Source organism: Pholcus phalangioides, unplaced genomic scaffold, assembly GCF_987345545.1.
Source record: "Pholcus phalangioides strain wild (caught in Gottingen) unplaced genomic scaffold, Ppha-v1.0 ptg000010l_1, whole genome shotgun sequence".
Taxonomy (NCBI): domain Eukaryota; kingdom Metazoa; phylum Arthropoda; class Arachnida; order Araneae; family Pholcidae; genus Pholcus; species Pholcus phalangioides.
The window spans coordinates 14,198,924-14,226,005 of record NW_028301603.1 but is presented as its reverse complement, the minus strand read 5'-3'; the positions used below and the strand labels follow the sequence as shown (position 1 = coordinate 14,226,005).

Here is a 27,082-nt window from a genome sequence, read left to right as displayed (position 1 = left end):
ATTATTTCTCCTGGTATTTCTACAGGACCATAAATTATTTCTCCTGGTATTTCTACAGGACCATAAATTATTTCTCCTGGTATTTCTACAGAACCATAAATTATTTCTCCTGGTATTTCTACAGAACCATAAATTATTTCTCCTGGTATTTCTACAGAACCATAAATTATTTTCTCCTGGTATTTCTACAGAACCGTAAATTATTTTCTCCCATTCATTTTTTTCCCGATCTGTAAATTATTTTCTCCCATTCATTTTTTTCCCGATCTGTAAATTATTTCTCTTATTTATATATTTTTTCCAGTCCGCACAAATTATTCATGCTATTTATTGTCTACATATAAGTCAGCAAATTATATATCTCCTTATTTATTTACTTTTTGCTGGTCCTCAAAAACTATTTTCCCCTAATATTTATTTTCTACACAAGTCTGCAAATTACTTCCTTTTATTTATGCCTTTTACCATTTCTTTTACTTATTTATTTTAACCGGCCCGCAAATTATTTTTCCCATTTTATGAATGTATTTTTACCAGTCCGAGAATTATTTCTCCTAGTACTTTTACAGGTCCGAAAATTCTCATATTTATATATTTTTTGCTAGTTTGCACATTATTTCTCCTATTAATTTTTTCCGGTATAATTATTTCCCCTATTAATTCCGGTTCACAAATTATTTATACTTTGCCAGTCCGTAAATGATTTCACTTATGTTATTTATTGCCGGTCAGCAATATATTTCTCCAATATACTTTTTGAATAGAATCTAAAACTGTTTCACTCTGTTATTCGTTGCCGGTCCACAATCCCCCCACACATGTATTTCGTGCCCCAATCATAGAATTGTTTCTTTCGGATATTCGTTGCCGGTCCGCAATCCCCCCCACACATGTATTTTGTACACTAACCATAGAATTGTTTCTTTTGGATATTCGCTTCCGTCTGCAATCCCCCATACATGTATTTTGTGCACTAACCATAGAATTGTTTCTTTTGGATATTCGCTTCCGTCTGCAATCCCCCATACATGTATTTTGTGCACTAACCATAGAATTGTTTCTTTTGGATATTCGCTTCCGTCCGCAATCCCCCACACATGTATTTTGTGCCCCAATCATATAATTGCCTCCCTCGCCTATTCTTTGCCGGTCCGCAATCCCGCTCCTGCACATGTATTTTGTGCTTCAATCATAGAATTGTTTCTCTCGCTTATTCTCCGCCGGTCCGCAATTCTTTCCTCCCAAAATGAAACTGCGATTTTCAGCTCATTGTGGCTATTCATAAAGAATATATATATATTCTCACAGCGCCTTCCGATGAGGAACATCACACAAATACCATCTAACACCGAAAATAGAAAAAAAAGGAGGACAATGGACAACAACAGTAATATCGAGTTGTAGAGACTTCTACACCATCGCCAGCTCAATCCTTATGTTGGATACGTGTGGTTCGTGGGGGGAGGGGATGGCGGACAGGCAAGTCATCCATAATCGTCGATATCTCGACGTACGTATAAGATTCGATTTTTCGATGTTGGATCGCATTCCGGTGCAAGAGCAAAGGAAAAAAAAAAGGAGAGGATAGACCGAGAAAATAGGCATCGATGAAGGAAAGATCTTTATCGAGACACAGACGGTCCAAAGACATGAGGCAGTAAATCACGATCCAGATCTTTTGAACGAATCATCGACCGGCAGGAAGAGATCCTCGCGAACAAGTTAATTGACTCCCTCCCCGTGTGTCTTGAGCTCGATATAACATCGATATCGTACTAAATACCATGCAGGAAAGCGATGTGTAGATCATAGAGAGAGACTTGTAATATAAGACTACGTAAGATCGTTCATGATTGTACAGCTAAAAGAATGGGTAATCCACTCATTTGTGATCTGGATAGCGTGAATAAGCTATGTCGAAGCATAAAAAAGTTGGACATCATCATTGAAAGCTATACTACAGTCAAACTCGGTTATAACGGCATTGAAGATTCCACGGAATTTTTTTTTCGTAGTAACCGAGATTGGTGTAACGGACGGTAAAGTACTGCACGAGACGTTTGTTTTACTTGGTTATGATCAGGGGGCGCAGAATCTCTCGCCAAATGCGGCGCCCGCCAAGAGGTTCCATCCGGCCCGTTGAAGCTGCTCGGGTAGAAAAGTTATCAATACACACACAACACCATAAAAATGCCTAGGTTGGCTATATTTCTTTCATTAAAATACGGGATATCGCCAAAAAAAAGTTGTCAAGGTAGGAAAAGCAGTCATTTTTACAGCCATAAAAAAAAATTGTCGGAGTTAAGTTGCCAATTACAGCAAATAGATAATGTCGAAGTAAAGTTGCTAACTACAGCCAAAAAAAAAAAAAAAAATAGTCAAAGGAAATTGTTAAACGCAAGTGAAGTTGCGAATTACACCCAAAAAATTCTCAAAGGCAAGTAAAGTTGCCGATTATAGCGAAAAAATATTGTTAAAGGCAAGTGAAGTTGTTATTTACCGCCAAAAGTATTGTAAAATCCCCAGTTGCGGGAAATAGAGGGTTACTGCAAGCCGTAACGGGTAAAAATGCAATTCACTTGAGAGAGACCGGCTAGCATTCAGGCTTCGAGAAGTCTTGAAAACCGCAGAAAACCAACTTCAGCCGGTCACTACTGCGCGTCACCGGGGTTCGAACCTCCATTCCACACGATCGCACAGCGGCTTCTCTTTTAACAGGTAAAGCAGAAAACACAAAACCCACTGTCAAAAATGTGTCGTGTATATATATATATTTCTTTATGAAATGAACGCTTTTCAGCACATGCAAAATACGGATAATACGAAAATGCGTTCTCTGAGCGTGTCAGGAAAATTCACCGACCTCAGTTCGCCATGAGTTCATGAGTGATCGAGAGAGCAAGTGAATGAGTCAATCGACGAGAGTGTGAGTGAATCAATGAGTGAAACCGGCCTGTCACTAAAGTTAGCTCTAACTGATTTTATCACTCACTCAGTAGGCATATTATATCACTCACTTAAACCCTAGGTCATTCACTTACTCACCAAGTCACTCTCTCAGAAGGCCGGTCCCAAACTTGATCTCGATGTCGCTCATTCTATCATCAACTCACTAGGTTGCTTACCTATTACACACTCAATCACCTGGTCACTCACTAACTACTGTATCAATTTACTGAGAGAATAAAACCGACCTGTCACTAAAGTTAGGTAGCTCACTCGGTTAATCCCTCCATAGCTCATTCTATCACTCACTCACAATGTCACACTCTCAGTAGGTCGGTCCCCAACTTGATCTCGGTGTCGGCATGTTTACAGATCGCTCAAGTGCTTTGTGGCACAATTTCAGAGCTGCCCGTGGCGCATTTTCAGACCACTCAAGTATGCCCGTGGCGCATTTTCAGACCACTCAAGTATGCCCGTGGCACATTCACAGATCACTTAAGTGACCAGTGACACAGTTCAACATCACGCAAGCTACTCGCAGCACATTCCCAGATTACTTAAGTGATACGCGGCATAATTACGGACCACTTACGTGACGCGCAGCACAGTTAAAAAGCTCTTAAAGCTGGGTTTTCCTAGGAATAGGTTTTTTTTGCGACGCGTGAACCGAATTGGACCATATCGCGTCGGCAGAAACGTGTTACAGGAACACGCTAGGCGTTTGTGTTTTCCTAGCGTGGCGCATCAGATCAGGGCGGCTATGTTACAGCATATGGCCCTGGCCATCAGCTACTCTGTCGTCTGCATGCTTATGAGAAGTTTGAAGAGGAAGGGAAGCAAAACACACAAGAAGTGAAGAGAGAACATCGGCAGAACACGCGGCGCACGACGCATTTGACTCCTCCAGGAGCAGTCGGGCAATCACGCCCGACGTAAAGCGCTGCCGTGACCCGTATTGCGCTCTGCGGGAGAACAGTCATACTGCTGTTCTTCTGGGTGAGTGGACGGCGTGTCGTTCATGTTGCACGTGGCACAGAAGGAAGAACCTGCTTCTAAGAAAACCCGGCTTTAGCATGTCAACCCACCCCCCCCCCACCAACATCGATGCTGGACGTAATACTTGAATGACCCCCCCCCCCCGCCCTCCCATACGAAGGGAGAGCAAAACAGACGTAATAATACACAACTTCCTTGGGGTCTTTCTTCTAGATCCAAGGAAATGAAATATTGGAATATTCCGCAACAAAGTGGAAATGAAATTCCACAAAAAAAGAATATTCCCTATAATAGAATTCTTCTTCTACCTAAAAAATAGAACAGCCCGAAACATAGAATATTCCCTATAACTTATATTTAACAACTACTGCCCTCCGGGAAAAAAACGGATTCCACAAGGAAATGGACAGAAAAATATTGAAAAAAATGGCACAAAAGACAAAAAAAAAAAAAAGAGTCAAAATTTCCCAAAGAAACGAATTATGAACGGAAAAGGAGAAGAAAATATTCCCTTATCTATATTATTTCCCATCTAAGAATAAAAAAAAAACGGGGATCAAGTCGTATCTAACAAGAAGAATATGCAAATCCAATATAAGATTTTTTTCCCCCCCTTTGAAAAAAATCTGGTCCCTTGATCTAAAAAAGGACTAGAATGATTCAGTAGCGTAGGGTTCTTGCTGATTCCCGTCCGCCATCTATTTTGAAGCGGAAGATTACCCTAAACTTGATTACGTTCACGAAAATTCCCAGGGACACAAAAGATTCAAGAGAACGAAGATAAAAAAAAAATAAAATAAGGCTAATATCTCTACTATACGACTTTATCTAATTGTAATTTGGCCTCCGTTCAAGTCGTTCTGTTAACTACGCCACTGTCTTGTTCTCTCTCTCTCTCTCTCTCTCTCTCTCCGGGAACAGTCAATACAGAATTCAGCTTTTTTCCTCTTTGAACTTATTACTTCTTTTGTCTCTTGTGGAATCGGGCTATTTTGATGATGGCCGCGTCCGTATTTGAGAGGTTGTCGAGGGTATTTTTTTTTTTTTTTTTGGCTTTAGATCAATGAACTTTGTTCTTTTTTTTATGTATTGAGAGGAATTGCAGTTATGTATGTCTCGCGTGATGTACTGCAATTGTTGTGAGCACAAGTATAGGTCATCTTGGATCTATGTTATCGTTGTAATCGTGGACTCTTGGATTATGAATACAGTCGTCAATCGGTATTCGCGGGGGGGGGGGGGTTGCGTTCCGGTGGGTCGCCGCGAATACGAAAAAAATCCGCGAATAACCGAAACCATTAACTGTTTTGTTTTCAAAGCATCTCTTTTATATATACTTTGTGTGACAGAAGTAGAAAGCGATGCCCTAGTGATTCTCGGTAGTGTTTTCTGAGCGAACGATTCATTGAAAGACGTAATTATCATCTCCACAAATAATCAAAGGACGAAAATTTATCTCTGCCCACCCATGGGGACGCGAACCCCGGTCTCTCGTTTGCCGGACGAGTGCTGTACCATCTAAGCTATGGAAACCGAATATTTCAACCTTGGAGTGTATATATCTGGTCGCCTGTCATTCACGAGGTATTAGCTGATTGCTGCTACCGTCCATATACGGAGCCTTACAACATACATATATATATACGCTCCAACGTTTAAATATTTTGTTTCCATAGCTTAGATGGTAGATCACTAACCCCGGTCTCTCGTTCGCCAGACGAGAGTCCCCATGGGGGGGGGGGGGGGCAGAGATGAATTTTCTTCCTTGTAATATTATCATACATCTCCACAAATAACCAGTCTTTCAATGAATCTTGTATTAACAAGTGGAGAGGGCATTTCTATACATATATGAACATTATAATGTCTACTAGCTGTTTCTTCTTCATTTCAGTGAACTTGTTAGAGTATGTGACAAGGTTTCCTCGACAAATTTTTCTACGCCGAAAAATCGGTGGACAAATGCTGTTGAGCATCCCTTGTTGTAGAAACATCTGAGTGAGGATCACACATGGATACACACACAGATAATACTTTCCGACATGCACTGTATACTTTGTTAGAATTTCCTTAGTGTAACGTTTACGGTGTAGTAGTACTGCCGCTGTGGTGGTCGAGTGGTCATGATGACGGACTCGCATCGCGAGGATCCAGGTTCGAACCCTACAGTCGCCATAGTGGTGGTTCCCATTAAAAAGTCTCACCGCAGAGAGCAACAGGCCTACAACGATCAATCATTACACTTCACTCATAGTTAGAAAAACTGGTGGCAGATGGCAGCACAACACATAACAAGCATTACACAGAAACAAACTTCACGTCAAGTTTCACTACACGTACACTCCCGCATGTACCGATTCGTTAGATGTTCCGCAGAGGAATATGGACGAGGTACATGTGTGGTTTAGAAGTACACAAATATCTTTATTGTGATAGTGCTTTCTGATATCCGGAACGAAAAACGGCCTTCAAACCAATACAGGAAAAATGTTTTCTAAATCCAATGCTTTTCTCATGTTCGTGAAAAATACTGGGGAATGCGACTTTTCTTTGCATGCTCGCGGATTTGCAAATATAATAATGACAATTATAATGTGAACGTTTACAGTATGTAAATTGCATAACTCCCTTTATCGCGCCCAAAGAAAAACAGCACCTTCTACGCGAGAGACATGTGAAAATCCAGGGCTATATATAGTAGTAGCAGCTGTTACTACGACAATCGAATATAAGGCTAATCGAAAATTTATGAAAAATGTTATTAAATACTAGGAAAACCCTTTAGGAAGGTTTTTTACGACTTCGTTTTCATGAAAGCTGGGAAAGAGACCGCGAACATGAAATCCAAGAATACCGAGAACCGGCTGTACAGTGGATCAATTGAAATTGCCGATGGACTTAGCGTCTTAAGGTCAGAATGCACACAAAAACACCATTTACGGAAGCATTCTAAAATGTGTTACATTAAAATTTAAATTTGAATCATTCACGGAAAATAGTATGGAATTTTAGATCTTACTCCAAAGCCCTGCAAAATTTTAGACGTGTATTATAGAATGATTTGTATTTCTCGCTATAAATGTACGAAAATGTCACCTACTATGGATCTACGATACTTCATTGAATCTCAGAAGAGCGTGCTTTAAATCACAAAATTTTAGAATTACACTTCAAAATGTCACCGACTCTCTCAGAAAAATATTCTCAACAAAAACTCATAATTTCAAAACCATGCTCCAAAAAAAACCCAAAAATATCAAAATGAAACTCCACAAAAACTACAAAGTTTTTCTTATCTTGAAATTTCCAGAACAGCAATTAGAAACGTTACGGATTCGTAAAACGTCACTAAATCCTGAAAACACGAAACGTGATTAAATCTCGGAACATCACTAAATTCTCAAAATCGCATTCAAAAAAACAAAAAAAAACAAAAAAAAAAAACGCGCGCAAACACTAACCAGCGTTATAGATGAAAAATAAAAGTCACTTGTCCCACGGACCAGTGAATAGGAGAACCTACTGGTCAGCAGTCATCATGACCTGTCCATTGAACGAAATCTGTTCTAAATAATAATTAATTTCCCCATATAGGCTATATTAAGATTTAGAGGAGTGATATACCACCATGTGAAAAAAGCCATAAGAAATCGACTACGGATCGGTGATTCTCCCATAGGAGTCTCTTCTGCAATCACCGCGAGGAGAGGCGCGCGAAATTTTTCGTTACTGGTCCCGCGGACTTCCACATTTTTTTTAATCTGTGGTCCGTCTGTTTAGTCAGTTGTCTCGCACAAGCGGACCATCAATGATTTCGAACGCTGCATATACACACACATATCCAAAACCACATATCAAAATTCCGGAACGTCACATAAGCCCCGTTTACATGGGAAGTAGAAAAAGCGGGTTTATAAAATCCGCTTCAAGGATTCCCACCAATAACTGCTTTTCATTTCTTTCCTCACGAAGGAAAAAAGTCCTCAAGTGGGTGCTATATAACTCCCAATACTACCGCAATATTAGCACATGTAAATGGGCCTTAAATCTCAAAATCAAAATTTACGAAATCACGTTCAAAAAACATCACTAAACCAAAATCATAAAAATCAAAATGCACACGAAACCCTTCTAATTTCCGAGAAACGCTCAGGCAGAGACGTCACTAAATCCAAATACGCTTCGCACCCACTCCACAAACACCTCCGAGTTTCAAAACTGAGCTTGAAAATGCTATCAAATCTCATATTTGGTGCCCCCGAAAACATTTGAATTTCAACAGAGTGAACAATACGTGAGCTCCATAGAGGAAAAAAAAACACCTCAGAATTTGAAAATTTGAAATCTATCAATTGCGATCCACAAAACCCTCAAAATTTAAAACTCGAGCTCCAGAAATGTCACGAGATTTTGAAATATTTTGCACGGAGACCGCAATATAAACTCAATAAAAAAATACAGTGGAATTTCGGTTAACAAGCGGTTCGGTTAGTGAGCAATTCGCATTACGAGCAAAAGTTTTGAAGAAAAAAATTGATTCGATTAACGAGCGATGATTCGCATTACGAGCTAAAATTTTGCGCTTTGTTTATTCATTGCCAAGTTTTGATAACTATGCTGATGATTTTTCGCTTTCGTGCACACACGTGCTGTGGAATTGTAGGTAATATTCTCCCCTACAGTGTCTGGTCAGCGTGCCTCACTGGAAAAAATAAGTGTGACTATTATACGAAACTAGATGTCGCATTGTAATCGCGCGTATGTGCGCTTGTTTTTTATATAAATGCTGCTTGGTCAGGAGTTGACTACAGACGAACTGATGGACCTCCATTGCATGCAACCGCAAGAGCTTATATTGAAGGTATATTTTTCTGAGGAAGAGAGAAGTGAGAATTCCCTCATTTTTCAAATGTGATTAAAGGGATGTGTAAAATGTGGGAATCTGTGCAAAATTCTGTAGAAAAGTACCAATGAAATAGAAGCACAGTAAAGCAAGCAATAAATCTATCCAACGACAATGCAATTTCCCATCTCCGAGAAATCCTAAAAAGGAGGCAAAATGCAAGTGTCATTGCATACGTTCTTTTTAAAATCACTAAAAAAGAATAAGAATGCAGACAACAGTGAGTCTGTAAATCGTCCAACACGAGATAGTCCTCTTCGCTCTCGTTGTTTAAAGTAATTTAATTTGTATACATTATCGTATATCGCATGTTTGTTTATGGCGTTATTACATTATGCTGTATATACTGTACATATTTCATTTGAAAGCTCTAATTCTTACCCTCTCTTTCTGTGTGTGTGTACAGCCTCCTTCAACACTTGTAGTGGTCCCCCTTTTTAGGGTATCCAAGGGCCACATGGCATCAGGTTGCGAACTAGTGCAGTAATTATATAACATGCAAAGAAAAATCATTTCACTGAAAATTTTGCCGTCACCTATCGAATAAAACTGTTATAATTTTCAGATTGAAGTTGCTGACCGGCTTCTAAACAGCGTAATAAAGTGATAAAAAAAATATTGTATGATATTGATAATATTTTAAAAAGCAATAATATTTATAAAATTATTAAATTTACTAAAAAAATTTTATCAGTTGATGTTTGTGTAGAGTAATATATATAGGAAATTTTTGTCAAGTGTGGTCGTCTTTCACTAAAATAAATGATTGACATCAAAGAGAATGAGACGTTAAACCAAAATTAAACTGTGTCCTCACAGAGCCAAGGACGGCTTTACCTTGCGAGCTTATTGACGTTATTTTTTTTTACGAAAACATCAACTGTTAAAATTTTGAAGCTAATTTTATAATTCAATAAATATTATTGCTTACAAAAATATTTTATTGTATCACATTATATTATTTTTTCAATATATTGCCCCAATTGGAAAACCTTTCATCAATTTCAATCGAAAAAATTATATTAGTTTTATTCGGTAGGTGGCAGCAGATATTTCAGATGAATGATTTGTGTCATTAACATATTGCAGTGGTTCTTACCATGGTGCTATAAGGCCCTCTAGCTTCTCTGGGATATTCTGGCGGGGGAGCACAGGTGAAAATCAGATGAAGGGGTACCACGGCAAGTGCTGAAGAGAAGCCCTCAGAGAAAGGGGTGATAGATTTCAAGTGAATTATGGTGGGAGAAAATGTTAATACTTTCTGAATCCAGCACTGCATGGAACCAGGACCATCTAAATCCGCGAGCCCATATGAGCATGGCCCGGGCTTCATATCCATGTGGGGGCACATGATGAGATCTGGTACTACAATTTATGGATGCAATTAATATGTAAGCTATTACTTCTCTCCAGCCAAGTACGGGTGACCCTGGAACACTTTGTCAGTACCGTCTTAATACGTGGGCCCATCCTGGAACGGCCGGGGGGGCCTCAAGTTTGAAAGGGGTACTCATGATAACGATATTTGGTCAAAATTTTCGAGAGCTTCAATATGTGAATAATATACTAGACAGGCATTTCTATCCGAGTACGGGGCCTTAGGAAAATTACTGTATTCAGGAAGGGGGAAGCCGATGAGGCTCTTAAGACGACCCTGCACGTTTCCGGGGGACACATGATGTTGAGACGCCCTCCCCGCGAGAGGGAAGTTCATTGATTTCCAGCCCAGGATAGGCGCGGCCAAGGTCAAGATCTCAGCAAATTCATTGGCTCGTCCAATATGTGTATTTTATTGTATTATATATATATATATTATTACTGCATTGTATTATTGATTAAATACCGTTCTTATATTAATTATTTTTATGTGAATGAATAATTGTGGAACGAATTATCCGTGTTTCCATTATTTCCTATGGGTGAGTCTGATTCGAATAACGAGCGATTCGTAAACGAGCACTTTAGCGGAACGAATAAAGTTCGTTACCGGAAGTTTCACTATATATATCCCAAAAAATAATAATTAGAAAATTAATTTAATTTATGCACATCAAAATTTAAAAAAAATATCCATATTTTCTTTGGCGATTCAATTAAATTCCAATCCTGGTATTTAATAAACAATTATTTCTCTCTCGATATTCCAAGATATTCGTCCACAAGAGCTAAAAACCACACACACACACACACACACAAAATTAATCGATAAATAGCGTGATGGATGATGAGCTATAAAATGATACACCCATGATAAGCAAAGTAGAGAGCTTATATCTCGGGGATAAAATAATAATATTACTATTATTGAGCTTATCTCGATATCATTAAATAGCTAAAAATCGAAGACAAAATTAAGTTAAAAGCACCTTTTTTGGTTTAATGTACAATAAAGTTATTATCCTGTTGTCTTTTTTCCTTTTAAACAACGAACAAGTACTCTACAGATTGCTTATCCGAGATAAGGAGCTACGTAATAACAATAGATAGAAGCAATGGCGATAAGCAAGAGCGTTATCGGAGGATAACATCCTAACTTTGCGGGGAAATTTTCGTTTATAATTCCTTGCAGCTTGTGATTAAGTACCGTCAATGGAAAGGTAAGGTAAATTGTAATTTTTGTGAAAGGAGAGAGGAAACAAAATTTACAAATTGATACAAATTACGTAATCGTTATTCTTAATTCTGTGGCCAAAGAAAATGGCTTCGCGGGACGGGCGTGGGCGGCCCCGGTGACAGCGACGGGCAGTAAATTCTCATTGGCTAGAGAGAGAGGGTTCCCATGTAAAATAAAAGGATGCCGAATACAAATTTTTAACAGAGAGAGAGAGAGAGAGAGATACCCGGATGCGATAAATACGGGACAAATGGATGACCGAAAACGCGTCAATGCACATTTTAGCAGCAGAAATTTTTTCCCCCCACGAGCTCGTTTAGAATTATTTAAGAGAAGACGTGTGCGGATATATATACTACTGTATTATGAAAGTTATTGTTAACACCTCCAACAATGGGTAGGAGCGGGGAGGGTGTCTCAATGCCATTCATAACGTCATATTACTAAACAGTTTCCATGACAGTTTCCGGAAAGAATGGAAAGCAAGGGAAAAAAGGGACATATTCTCCCACAGATAAGAATGTTCAGGACATTATAATGCAGTGTCGTAATTAAAAAGTCTCATGATTAAGTGGTTTTCTACGACCTCCCTTCCCCCTCCCCCCTTAGTCTCTTTCGAGGATTAGTGTTAAGACTTTTAAGGAGACTATTTATACGCCAAGAAAGTCTTTTTTGGCGAGAGCCGTGTTAAAAGATTGCTTGGAGAGAGAATCGTTATATTTTGGCTGTCATCTTATTCCTATGACTTAAAAGGAGAAGAAAATCTTAATTATTCGTCTGAAAGATATAATTTCGGATCCCCTATTAAACGACTAAGAAAAAGAAAATTTAATTTGATTTAATTATTTTTATTGCAATCATCATTAGCAATTATGAGCGTTTTAGGAACTTTAATTCGATGAACTTTACTATTAATTCGTGCTTTATTCTGATCAAGCTGATGATGAAATAGAAGAAAAAAGACGTCTTAGGCTTCCTACGCTGCCTAGGAACTACTAGGGACTGTTCCTAAACCCGTTAGGGTAGGCCTCTTCGGCTGTCAGAAAAATCAATTCTTCATCTAAGCATTAGAGGGCTAACATTTATCTTTTCCGTCCTATTTTTTTGACGGGGGAGGCACAAATATACGAAATTTTCAGGGAAGTCCGACTGTAGGGTGGATGTTTGAGTGATTTTGAGAGGATTGGACGATTGTTTGGACGTTTTATGTTTCTTTTGGCTGCCATTTTTATTCCCCATGTTTATATCCGATTACAATAAAAACGTCATTTTGGTAGCAAATCTAGACTTTTATTTTTTATGAAAGTCCTATTTTTTGTAATTTAAAAAAAACAGGCTTTGGTTTGTTTATATGACGCCCAAAACCGAAGTTATGCGTCCACTTAGTGTTGCGTTTGTACATACAAGTAATCCGTGAATAAAAATAAAATCCGTAATAAAACACTAAACGTGTTTTACGAGGAATGACATTTTTGACATTTTACTTGCGTTTATGACATGATCTTTAAAAATCTATTCTTTGTATCATTATGGAATTTTGATATGATATTTTACTATGTATTTCTGAGGTTATGAATCAAAACCTAAGATATGCCACATATAATTTTTGAATTAGTGTTTTATGGACGAAATGTCGGATGAAATTTCAAAAAATTCAAACGTGCATTAACGTATTTGGGTGTAAGTTATGAGCATAGCATGCAAGACTTTAAATTTTGGTTCATAGCATGAAACATCACTAGATAAATGTTCTATGAAAACTACAAAAGATTTCATTTACAAAATTGTTTTCAATCGTGCTTCGAATATCACGTGATTGCCTGAAATTTGACGTAAAAATTACTTTTACGTAGAAAATAACATCGGTAGCCAAAATTTATAGCTTTTTCCACCATTTCGAGACACAAAAAATGCTATTTCATTTCAATACCATGGAAGTGAAATAGCATTCATTTTTTTTCAATACCGTTTTATAGAAAAATCTTGAACGTAGTCGGATACCTTAAAGAAAATATTTGTTATTTGTCTGAAATTTCTTATTTCGGACACCTAATTAAACACCTAAGAAAAACATTAATTTTAACTTGATTTAATTATTTTTGCTATAATTACTGTATTATTAGCAATGAGAACGTTTTAGGAACTTTATTATTAATTCGATGGACGACTTGGAAAATGCTCACCCTTTAATTAAGCTGATAATAAAATAAAAAAACGACGAGTTTGTCTGTTCTAGGCCTCTTAGGGCCCCCACTAATTCTCAAAGCGTTGGAGTAGGCATTTGGGTATGGAAAAAAAACAATTATTCGATATGTCTTCCATCTAAACATTAGAGGCTAACTTTCGCCTTTTCGAACCTATTTTTAGACGGGGGGGGGGGAGAGCACAAATACACGAAATGTTTATTTAGACAGGTCCGGACTGTAGGGTGGATGTTGGTAATTTTCAGCGAAATTTCGGGGGAGGATTAGATATACCTAATTTCGGGTCCCTTGTATGTTTCAAATGATGATAAAAATATTATACTCTAGAATTAGATTTAGCAATATGAACGTTTTAGAAATTTTATTATCAATTCGATATAAGTGGAAAATTTTTGGATTGAGTAAAATAAAGATCAAATATTTTGGCTGCAATCTTGTTCCTATGCTTTCCTTAGAAAGAAGAAAATCTGATTATTCGTCTGAAAGATACAATTTCTGATCCCCATTAAACAATGAGGAGGGATCAAATTAGAATTTGATTTGTTTCTTATTGTAATTATTATTAGCAGCATGAACGTTTTAGGGACTATTATTCATATAATTTATAGCGCTTAGTTTATTCAATAAAAAAATTGGAATATCTTTAATTAATGGGGGAAATAATTTCAGAATTAATGGGTTTTTTTTTTCATAATTTCAGAATTAGTGGAGAAAAAGCATTTCGAAATTCATGAAAATTCAGGAGATTTATGAAAAATAATTTCCATAATTACTTGAAAGAAATATTTCAAGAATTTATTACAAATATTCTCAGAACTAATGGGAAATATTCTCAGAATTTATGAAAAATATTTTGAAAAATACTGAAAAAAATTTGGAAAAATAATGAAAAATATTTGCAAAAATAATGAAAAAAATGTTTTGAGAAATAATGAAAAAAATGTTTTGAGAAATAGTGAAAAAATATTGAGAAATAATTGAAAATATTTTGAGAAATAATGAAAAATATTTCCAGTATTATTGAAAGAAATAGTTTGACTTGATGGAAATTGATACTTTACAAAATAATCAAAACAAATGAAATGCATATTTTGATGAAAAATAATGCCAAAATAGAAGAAATATTATATTTAATGGCAAAAAAGTTACTTCAAAATAAATAAAATTCCCAAATGATACAGGCTACGGCCACTGTTTGATTTGTAGTAGTCCCCGCAGTATGGATAGTTGCCCCTCTCAAGGCTTCATGGGAACTTTCTTTTGGCCCCCGGCTTCGTGGAATTTTTGTTTTGGGCCGCAATGTCTGAAAGGCTGAAGATCCCTGATAAAGACAGACTCATCTCAGAATGTCATGAGAGAACTTAATGTCCATAGAGATGAGATCCTACATTATATCAGGTATATACATACTACGACTTTCGAAATAAATACTGAAATAGTAAGTTGCTACTTCCAGTTAGGTATGGCGATCGGGCTTCTCCGGCCTCAAAACAAGAGCGTTAAGTATGGGGGAGGGGCACAGAACATCACTTTGACCGAGTACCCGGGAAAAACGATCTTGTTTATAAAATTTGTGTTTACTATCAATTAACCAAAATAAACCCAAACCATACAATTTATAGAAAGAGCGACGCTCTTAGATGAGGGTGTGGCGGCCCCTGGATGACACTAAGGCCTCCACGAGAGTAAAATATGGTCCAAAAGGAGGCCTCGTTCAAAAATCACGGCAAAAAAAAAAATTCTTCAGGTGTGATGGAAGAAAAAAAGGTCTCAAAACGGTGTCGTACTGATGCAATGTACACAAGTAACATCCAGCTTCTGCAACATGTCGGGTACTCTTTACCATTTGACACATGTTTTCTACATTTCTGAGACCCGTCCATTCCCTCAATTTATAAGCACACTAATTACCGACAGAAGCAAAAAAAAAAAAGAAAATACGAACGTGGCCGGAATCACGTGACCAACATCCACAAACAAATGACCAAAAAAAAGAATTACGAACCGACACCCACACTACCTCATTCGGACAAAATAAGTCACACGCATCGGGGTAGTACTTCCCCATCAAGTCGAACGGACAATGGTCAGTTAGGTATGGGGGGGGGAACGAAAGAAATATATTTCCGTAGGAGAAAAAGAAATATATTATCCCTAAAAATAGTCATAGTATTTGGTCATAATCATCTATACGGTGGAGAGAGAGAGAGAGAGAGAACGAGAGTAAAAACCAGCGGCCATCGAATCACGCGAGAGACGGATTTCACTTCTGTTTCTCTCCCCCCGAACCGATCTCTCTCGGACCGATCGCCTTCCAGAAAACGATCGGCGACGGGAGGGGAGATCGGTCGCGTGCTTTACGGCTATTAAAAAAAAAAAAAAAAAAAAAAAGACACTAAATGAATGCGAGCGCACATGCACGTATAACACTGGGAGAAAAAAAGTGGGCAACATTCACCCAAAAATATATAAACGCCATTTTTTAAAAAAAAAAAAACCCTCCAAAGCGTTTTCACTTTCATTGAAAACATGGAATTTGAGGAGACTTATTTAGATTGGACGCATTCTTCAATTTTCAGATGTACACCGTCTGCACAAAATCCTGTAACAAGACACAGGGCGTTTATAATCGAAGTTTATTTGTCTCCAGAGCTGTCTACACAGTCAAATATATTCCATCAAAACTTTCAAGCACCTTATTGAGGTTTGAAAATTCAAAATTTTTAAAAACAAATACAAGTGTACAATGCCAAAACGAGGTGGCTGAGAAAAAGATGCCCATAACAAATATGGTTGTCATATTTCTAAAAGACAACATCCCCCAATTAAAAATGCAATTATGAAAACTAAAGACTGCTCAATGTATAACATTGTATAGTATTCATACATTGGGTATGTATACTATACATGATAACACACAATACAATACCCATAAAAATATTTATGGTAGTCTTATTCTAAGTATGAATAGCTTCTCGATTTACCCCAACATACTAATCGTATTTCTTTTTCAAACGTGCCAGTTGCGTTAGAATTTACTACACCCGGGAGGGGGGGGGGTAAGCTATTGCCCTACTAGAGAAAAATTCCCTGCGGCGCACCACAGCCAAGAATTGTCCGTGACCAATCGATAATACTACTTCACTAAACACCAACTCTGGCCATATCGCTATATTGCAATTCTCTGCCATTAATGAGATGGATTGGAAATGAAGGCACTGTCTATTGGCGGTCACCTCGAGTTCGTAAGGGGGAAAATATCTTATCTACACACACATTCTCCCTCGGATTAGAACCCAGGCCCGTGACAGCAACCTCCACCGCGGTGGTAGACGAGCATCTTACCAACACGCCAGTCGGGACTACCAATCGATACTATTACTAAACCAGACATGCACCTCGTCCATATTCCTCTGCGGAACTTCTAACGAATTGCTAATTTGGGAACGTGTGTGTGTATGTATAGTGAACCTTCCGTTACGATTGTTTCTGCGTAATGCTTATTATGTGTAGTGCTGCTACCATCTGCAATCAATTTTTTAAACTGAGTTTTTTCTCAACTTATAGCGAGTGAAGTGTAATGAATGAATAATTGTCCCCTCCTTGTCAAAGCAGTCGATTGACGGCGTATCAATAATTCATGGTCCATCGTATCCATCGTCGTCTGATTGGCTCCTAGATCAAGATTCATGGAATGTTATGTGGCTATGTTAAAAACCTGGGTTTGTCGAGCAAAGCTCTCAGCACCCTGACTTTGCACGAACAAAAATGTTCTTGTGTGTGTGAGTGAGAACAAAACTCAAAAAATTCACCGAGTTTTTTCCCTGAATCTCTTTGAATCCCGGACCAAAACCTAAAAATTTCCCCAATTTTTTCGACTAAATGTCAAAAAATGTCCCTAAAAAAATGTGTTCCTGACTTTACCTGAGCGAACTCATAAATTTCTCTCGGTCTCCTTGGTCAAAACTTAAAAATGCTTCTCTCTCTGGACAAAACTCCTGAAGGAAGAAATAGGATTCAAAATCTTGACCTTCCAGGGGGGGGGTGTTTTTCCCTTCACAGAAAATTCCCGTGATTTTTATCAAATATTTGCACATTTCCCCGAATTTCTTAGTCACAGGAAAACAGGAAAGAATGCAACATAGCATGCTTATCACGTAGAGCCCGAATTATAAGCATATGCATTTGCATATTTTGGCCTTTTTCAGCATTAATGCATAAAATCGTAGAATTTTCAGTATACGTGCATATTTTTGAAAATTTACTTAAACCCACACAATTTCTTTTATAATTTTTTAAATAAATATTGTTTATAATATTTTCATAACTTCGGTCTTTTCCCCGCAGGTGAAATTTAGTGAATTAATACATATTTGTAAAGTATTTTACGAATGTTAACCGTTTTATTGTAAGGCTATTTTCTAGAGATATGTCAAAGTGTTAAATTTTTTTATAGAAATAGTGTCGAAATTCTTTTGTTAATGCTACTTCAGCAGCTACAACGAACTGAAAATTAGAAAATATGTAGAAGTTATTTGCATATGCGGTATATTTATGAGGGATATTTTTTGTTTTTGTTTTGTGAATGAAATACGTATGCAATAAGAAATAGAAATAGATGCATTTTCAAAACGAATTTGCTTTTTCAAGATTTTTAGAGCATATTCTGGGGTGTTTAATGCATATTTTGGGATCTTCAGTGCACATTTTGGTATTTCAAGTGCACATTTTGGTATTTCAAGTGCACATTTTGGTATTTCAAGTGCACATTTTGGTATTTCAAGTGCACATTTTGGTATTTCAAGTGCACATTTTGGTATTTCTAGTGTACATTTTATGTTTTAAGAGTCAATTTTTGCATTCATAATTACATATTTTTGCATTTTAAGTGCAAATTTTGCATTTTTAAGTGCAAATTTTGCATTTTTAAGTGCATATTTGCATATTTTTTGAGCATATTTTGCCACTTTTTTAGTGCTTATAATCCGGGCCCTACTTATCAGATATGAACGAAAGATAACATCGCCTTCCAGACAAACACTACACTCGAATGCTGAACACTGTCGGGTCAGGTCAATTAATCCTAAGAGCGTAAACATATAGTGCGTCCGCATTTCAGATTCTGGAAAACCCGCGTCGTCTCCGATTGGTTGAAATCCCGAATTTCAAGTTGAAAAAGAAGTTGAAATTCGGGTTTTTAACCAATCGGAGACGGCGTGGGTTTTTCAGAATCTGAAATACGGACGCACTATGTTCACACTCTTACATTGCATTATACATAAATATTATTGCAACGATTTAGAAAATGACACTGTAATTTCACTGTATCTTTTAGTGTGACTTTTAACAATTTTAGAGAACGTATTTGTTGGGGAAGCTTCAAATGGATATACGAGTACACACCGAGACGAAACCTCATCGTTTCGAATAAAGCTAAGGATTTATGGCCATTTTACTCGGACCCGAGACTTTTTCCTGTAAATCACCGGGTTATCAATCTTTCTTATTTCACAGCCGCTTTGGGCCAATAAAATGAAAGGCAATGAATCCCTTTACAACAGACGTCTTCAACCTTTCTCTAATCGCGAGCACTGCCTGTACCCATCATCAGAAGAAGAGCACCCTTACGGCAAGTTTGACACACGGATGCATCAAAAATCAAGATAGCTTTAATCCTTGAATGAAATTTTATATAAGGTCTTTAATCGGGACGTTGATTAAGAGTGCTCGCGAGCACGAAATCGGACGCGGGCAAAGAGCACTTTTGTTGCTTCAGACAGCACCGTGGTTCTCGCGAGCGACAGGTTGAAGATGCCTGCTTTACAAGTTAATACTCGGTATACAGGGTGTCCTGTAAGTGCTAATGCGGCCTTTATCTCATCAACCGTCCGTCGTAGAGGTGCGATTCCAGGTTAAAAAGTGTTCAATAGGCGTCAGAAAATTACCCAGTGCCAGTTTTGAGAGTGAAGATAGTGTGTAAGAAAATAAGAAATCTAAAGTTTTATACGCGGATTTCTTTCCCATTAACCGACTGACGGTCCTGCACGTATATGTACGTGTGAAGTTGATGCCTTCCAAACGGTCTAGGCCGTATTTTCACGTGTGTACTTTTCGACTTCCAAATGGTCCTGGCCGTAAATATACTGCCTTGCTTTCCCCCCATAAAGAATCACTAAGCTGGCTTAGCATACGCCCCTCTCCTTTCTCCACAAAATGACCATTGTACTCGCAACAGCGCTGGGCGTTGAAAACGACAAAATGGCTTCTGCCTCTTCGGCGGGAGGGGACAGTTTTCAATTAACTTAGCAGATACAGAGGTTTGACAAGCCTCTTTTGAATGGTCGGTTCAAAGAAGCCTTAATCCTTTTGTAAACGAAGAGGAATTTTCAGAAAGTATAAAAAAGGCTGCTCTTCAGCAAGAAATGCCCCACCTAAAAGGCACGTCTTTATCTTATTATAGAAATTCTTATCGCTTGATTGTAGGACATGTACTGGCATTCACTTTTATTTTGGCATGAAAATTACATTGTATTAAAACTCATTGACTGCGAAACACTGAATGCAAGATAGAGATAAACAGGATTCCCCCCCCCCCCCCGAATTGTGACATCCTGGCTTTCCAGTGATTTTAATTTTTTACAGTATAGGCGAAATTTTTTAATTTTATTTTTCATTTGTTTGTCTTTACCTCTTTATCACTACTCAAGTACGATACGGCTGAACCTCAATTACCCGATGTGATTGGAAAGCCCTATATCAGAAAACCAAAAAAATACATTATCATGTTTATTTACGCAGAGCATAATTGATACCAGTGTTTCTCAACTCCTTTACCCTACCCCCTGTAACCCTCTTTGGACCATGTTTTCTTCTCACTTCTTGCTTTCTTGGCCCCCGCCTTTGCCTGGGCCCCTAACCTCACCCAGCAGACTAAACCATTTCTAAGTATACAAACTATTTTCTTTTTGAAAAATTATATAGTGAAAGCGAAAATTTTATAAACAAAGACTGTCATAGTCATGCCCCCCCCCCAAGGGGTGGGCTGACAAGGCTCCAGCCCTGGGGCCCGGTGTGATTTTAATCTTTTTTTTTGTTTTTTCACACTATAAATTCATCATAAAGGGACCCCGTGAAAGTCTGGTCGGGGGGCCCGTAAAAGATCCCAGCCTAGGGGCCCTGCTTCAGGATGTGGGGGCCATGGTCATAGTGTCTGTCAAGACTGTCCTGTCTCTTGAACTACAGGGTGGTCACAAAATAATTTTGCAGAGTCCAGCGAGCTTCCCACTTGGGAAGGTTATACGCTGGGCAGTGATGCAAAGATCGCGCCAACCCACCCCCCTCCCGCGTGCAAAGTGATATTCGGGAAGGGGGGTTCAGTATTTCGATGGAAGTAACAGCTTACATATTTACATACTTTCGAAAATTATTGTGTGCCAGAATTTTATCATGTAGGCCCCCATGAAGACATTATACCCCCCGGACTATGCCTGGATCATCCCATACTTGTGAACCAGAGTTGGGCGAACGTACACAGAGAAAGCATATGGGAACGTATGCGCATCACATTTGTGGTAAGGCGTACATAACATGTATGAAATTCTATTAGCTTTGCAAACTATGCCGTGCTAATGTTCAGTGAAATCGAGAATGCGGCTCATTTGCAATACCTAAATCCACGCATGTATTCAATCTCTGCAACATTTTATTGCTTAGTTGATCATTTTCAGCTAGTACAGGTACTTATACAAATATATACATTTTTATATCATTGTTCATCGCTTCGTTGAGCAATGCTCTAAAAAATAAATAAGGCAAGGGCACCATGTGGCTTTTTTTTTTTAAACTTTATCGGTTATAGTAAGAATTAAAAAAAAAAAAACAGTTGGAAGTGGAAATAAATATAAGCATGTTATCACATTGTTGACCGGTCGTGAGTAAATTCGAACTTTCAAGCAGGATAAACCTGTAACCCAGCGATTCTCAACCGGTGCTCCGTGTACACTTCCCAGGGGCCTCCGCGGTGACTCGAGGAAAATAAAACAAATCAGTAACTTTGATAGATAAATAAAAAATAAGAGGCCTACAAGATTCTACCATAAAAATTAGATGCAAAAAGTGCTCCTCGAGTGAAACAGGGCTCCGCCAAAGAAATTATATACTGAAAAGGGCTCCACGAGTCCAAAAAGGATGAGAACCGCTGCTGTAGCCATTCATTAAGTTGAAAAACCACAGAAAACGAACTTCGGTAGCCCAGCACTCTGCCGCCAGTGAGGTACAAACCTGGATGCTCGTGATGAGATCCCAGAGTGATGTCCACGCGACGACGCAGTAGCTCTAGAATATACACGGCCACGGGTGAAAATCCAGTAAAAAAGTATTGTGCTGTAAAAGCTGAGCCACGGCTTATGATTAAGCATTCCATACAAAAAAAAAATGTTCAGCTCATCTATAAATTCCTCACACTTATGTGACAGGACATGAATAAGCTTGTACGTGCTCATCAAGCACAATGCCTCAACATTGAACGAAAAAAAAAGTACATTTAAATTTAAAAATAAAATAAAATTTTTTTATTGTATCTTTTGGTCATTTATCACACTTATAAAAGGTGTGCTCATTGTACAAACGAAACATCCAAATGGTTGACTGACCTTTTTTTTCCATCTAAGATAGTGATCTGGTGGCCCAGCCATTAGATACGTCGGAAGAGTTACTAAACCGTGGGTGTTTGACTTGAGCTTTACATGGAAACTATTGATCCCTGAATGAATTTTGGGGGTGCTCAGATCAGTGGTACAGAATACTGTAGGTACTCGAGCACTCACTGCACCCTCTGGCTCCACCCCCACTGCCAGTCACCCCCCTAAATGCCAGAATTTTATTTATATATTGTGAAATCTTGACTAAGTACTGCACTGTCAGTTCCCTTCCCCCGACCCACAAGAAATTTCTGGCTACGGCTCTTCCAATAGCACCATTGTCCACATAATAGAAAGGTCTGACAGGTCTTGAGGTCAAACAACCTAACATAACATTTATTTGCGCAATAATGTTTTTAGGAAGAAATTTAACGATCAAAAACAGTTCATCTCCTGGAATATCAGAAATATTGTTCAATGTCGGTACTGGAATTGAAGAAAGGTAAAATTTGATTAGTCTTCTATACATGTGTATGAACAGGGCCGCAACTAGATGCTTGGTCACCCGGGGGAAGCGCGCATTTTTACGCCCCCTTGTAATGGTAAAGGAGAGGTTTCAGAATGAAATTTGCACCCCCTCGGGTTCAGCGCCCGGGGTACGAGACCCATCTGCTCTCCCAGTTGTGGCCCTGTGTATGAATGAAGGCTGACAGTTGAATTCATATCAGATGGCATAGAGTTATAAAATTCAGGAACTATGTAAGTAAAATACTTTATTTTCAAAGTTTTATGAACACAAGATAATGCATAGATTCAATTTATTCCTGAGGAAGAACGAGACAAATTAATATCTAAAGAAAACTGATTTTTTTGAAAATGAGGAAGTGTGATTTAGAAAAATATATACATATATATAAACTTTATTCGGAAAATCCACTGATTCAGCTGAATGCATGCTGTGATCCTATTATAACCTCACTTTTTCCGGCATGCCGAAAGCGGCCAAGACCACAACATACAAAAAGCTGGTGCCCCTCGTGTTTTGCGGCATGCCGGCCAATGCGTGGGAATACGGTGAATTTATTGAAATTTTTGAGTAAAATAATTTGGTAACAGATCTTTACTTGAAAAGTAAAAAATACTTTGGCAGAGGAATGGGAAAAAAGACGAGCCCACAAAAAGCCAAGTATTGTACTTAGTTTGAACCCTTTTACGAGAGAACACACCTTTTCTTTTCCTCTCCTACAAAGAAGCATTCAACAGTGGGCGGAACAAAAATTTTAAACCATACAACACTAAATCCGATATCCCGCTGTTTGTACGGGGGGAAGAAAAAATTGTTGGATTTTTTTCGAAGAGGTTTTGTGACAATTACCTGAACCTTTTTCAAGTCGATTTTCTCAACACCCTCAAACCGTCAGTCGGTTAAAGACGGATTGAAAGTTAACACGGATTTTCATGCGAACATGTCTTCTTTTTCGGAAAAATCACGTGAAAATATCCATTCATGTTGAATTTAAAGCATTAAAAAATAGAAAATTAATAATTTTATTACATTGTTCCGAATCGAAAATTCGATTCCCTTTTCAAGAAAATCATAATAATTTCCGATCATAAATTTTGATGGTTAGAAACATTTCGGTGGGATAACGGGAAATCCCATATCAATAATTACATCATTATTAAAAAAAAAAATAGTTAATCTCTTAACTTTCTGGGCGAATTTCTGAGCCTCAAACGGTATTAAGAAAAATATATTATATAATGATGGTTAAATTATAAATTTAATAAATAAATTTATCCCTTTAATTATTTTTAAAAATAATTATTTAATTATTTAAAAAATAATTACTATTTAATTAATTAATTATTTATAAAAATAATACGGTACGATCTAATCATGAAATAACTAAATTTTTTTTATTACAAAAAAATAAACGAAATCTGCGTGAAACATTTTTCAAAAAACCGCATTAAAATCTATTCGTTAGTTATTTTTCTACTGCGATTTAAAAAAAAATCATGGCTCTTTACGGGAAGTGATATTTTCATTTCTAGTTTTCTCCGTATTTGTTTTCCGTCACAAACTGATAGTCAAAATTGTCCCTTGCGAACCAAATTTCATTCAATTTACTCCAAATTTTATAATCTAATGAAATAACTAAGTATCCATTTTTAAATCCATCAATATTTACGGCTAAAAACATGAATTGATTGTTAAAAAGGCCAAAAAAAAAGTAGTTTCGTGGAATTATTTCTGTATTTTTTTTTCTCACATACCGTTCGACAAATTCTATAATACATGCGTATAAATGTTTGCGTCTCTTTGGAAACACGACAAAAACTGTGAATGGATTTCATCAAAATAGGAAACGCATGGGACAGATATAGCTCATTTCAGTTTTGCAGTTTTCAGTAAATTATTCATTAAACATATAAATTTTCGAAACAATTTGATTAGATTCCCCAAAATGCATTTATTGTGTGTTTACGCTATTTAAGGTACCCGACTACGTTAGAGAGCACTTTTCTACGCAATGATACTGGAGTGAACTTTGATAGCGTTTTTTTGTGATAGAAAGTGTCTCGAAATGGTGAAAACAATAACTAATTTTGGTCTACCTATGTCATTTTCTACGAAAAAGTAATTTTTATGTGAAATTTTAGGAAAAATTCACATAATATTTGAAACACGATTGCGAAAGATTTTGGTAATAAAATGTTTGTAATTTTCACAGTACATTTAGCAAGTAATGTTGCAGGTTATGAAAAAAAATTTAAAGGGTTGCACACACATGATATGTTCGTAAGTTACACATTAAATATAATTTTTTGAAATTTCATCCAACATTTCGTCTATAAAACACTGGAATTCAGAAGATATATGCGATAAATCTTAGATTTTTGTCCACAACCTCAACAATATATTGCAAAATATCACATTAAAATTTTGAAACGGTACAACGGACAGAGTTTTAGAAATCATGTCACAAACTCAAGTAAAATGGCAAAAATATCATTCTTCGTAAAACACGTTTAAAGTTTGTTCTCACGCATTACTTGTATGTACAAACGCAACACTAAAGTGGACGTAACTTCGGTTCTCAGCATTATATAAACAAAACAAGGCCTGTTTTGGAATCACAAAGAATAGGGCTTTCATAAAATAAAATTTAAAAAAAATTATATTTTTTTCAAAAAATGACGTTTTCAACGTAGTCGATACCTTAAAAACATATTAGCTGGAAAAACCTTGAAGAAATATAATCTTCATTTTGAACGTCCCCTTAATGTATTTGCCACGTATATTCAGATAAGGAACACAGGGGGCAATTTTGTCAGACAAGGAACACGAGGAAAAATTTTGTCAGACAAGGAACACAAGGAACAATTTCGTCACAAAGAACATATATCGTCAGATAAGAATAAGGGAAGTTTTTTCAAACACCGCTTGCTCAAATGTCTTGAAACTTCGTATCTCAGTACAGAGATGTTACATGCTTTAACAAAAGTATTTTGTTTTTACTAAAGTGATTTAAAACAATTTTATGGTATGAAAAGATGGTTAAATTTTGGTGATTGTTGAAAAAAGTGTATACTGTTGAAGTTAAAATTCGGAAAAAATAACAATAAACGCAACTAAAATCCTAAAAGCTCTCGTTAAACTGTATCAAGATATCCACAAAACAAGTGAAAAAAAATTAAGGGCCTAAAAGTAATAGAAAATTTTTCATTTTTTCCTTAAAGGTAGGGGGATTTTCCCATAGAAAAGCAAGGGAAGCCAAAACTGTGTACCAACCTTAAATAATGATGTAATTATTGAGATAGATCTTTACGTATTAGAATTCTTGTTATTCGAGCAAAATGACTGACTACCAAGAAATATATTTAAATACATATTTATGACCGAAAATTTTTTCTGACAAAATTTTTCCTTGTGTTCCTTGTCTGACAAAATTGTTCCTTGGGTTCGTTGTCTGACAAAATTGTTCCTCGTGTTCCTCATCTGACAAAATCGATCCTTATCTATAAAAAAACATATTGTCAAGTAAAGAGCATTTTATCGAAAGCATTAGCGTATTAAATGCTCACAGGGAGTTTATGTATATAAAAAAAAATTAAAAATAATTCTAGTACAGGCAGAACGAAAACTCAAACGCAGTTGGACGTAAAAGAATTACGAGTATTTAAAAATTGAAACGTGTTTTTAGCAAGTATTTGCGTGCATGAACCCCCCTTAAAAAATGATAATAGTAAATTTTTCACTTTTATTGACAAATCCTAAACACAAAATAATTAATGAGAGGCAATAAGATAAATTCCCAAAACATGAGAATTCGTATCACCGATATCAATAAAATTAAGCTAACAAATTCATTCCCAATACAGATTTTCCTTCGTATTTTGTTCCTTATCAGACAAAAACTGAGGAAATATCATTTTAATGGCAAAACATTAGCCTATATAATGGTTATTAGCAGCTTATAAAAAAATAATTGAAATTACTTCTAGTGGAGCTAGAACAAAAACTCAAAAGCAACTGGACGCAAAGAGTTTTATGGAATTTAAAAATAGATAAATGTGTTTTTTAGCAAATTTTTACGCCCCCCCCCCAATAAAAATAATTAATTTCTTAATTTTTTTGACAAATTTCCGAACACATAAAAATAACTAATGAGGCAATAAGATAAATTCGTAAATCGAGAAAATTCATAGCACAATACCAAAACAAGGCTGAAAATAAATTCATTGCTAAGATAGATTTATCAAAAATTCTCGG

General features: G+C 37.0%; 1 protein-coding gene across 9 annotated transcripts in view; it reads right to left on the bottom strand.

The window, feature by feature from the left end:
• LOC149080960 (tyrosine-protein phosphatase Lar-like) overlaps positions 1-27,082 on the bottom strand; it is a 745,683-nt gene that overhangs the window by 217,562 nt on the left and 501,039 nt on the right. The window lies entirely within an intron of this gene.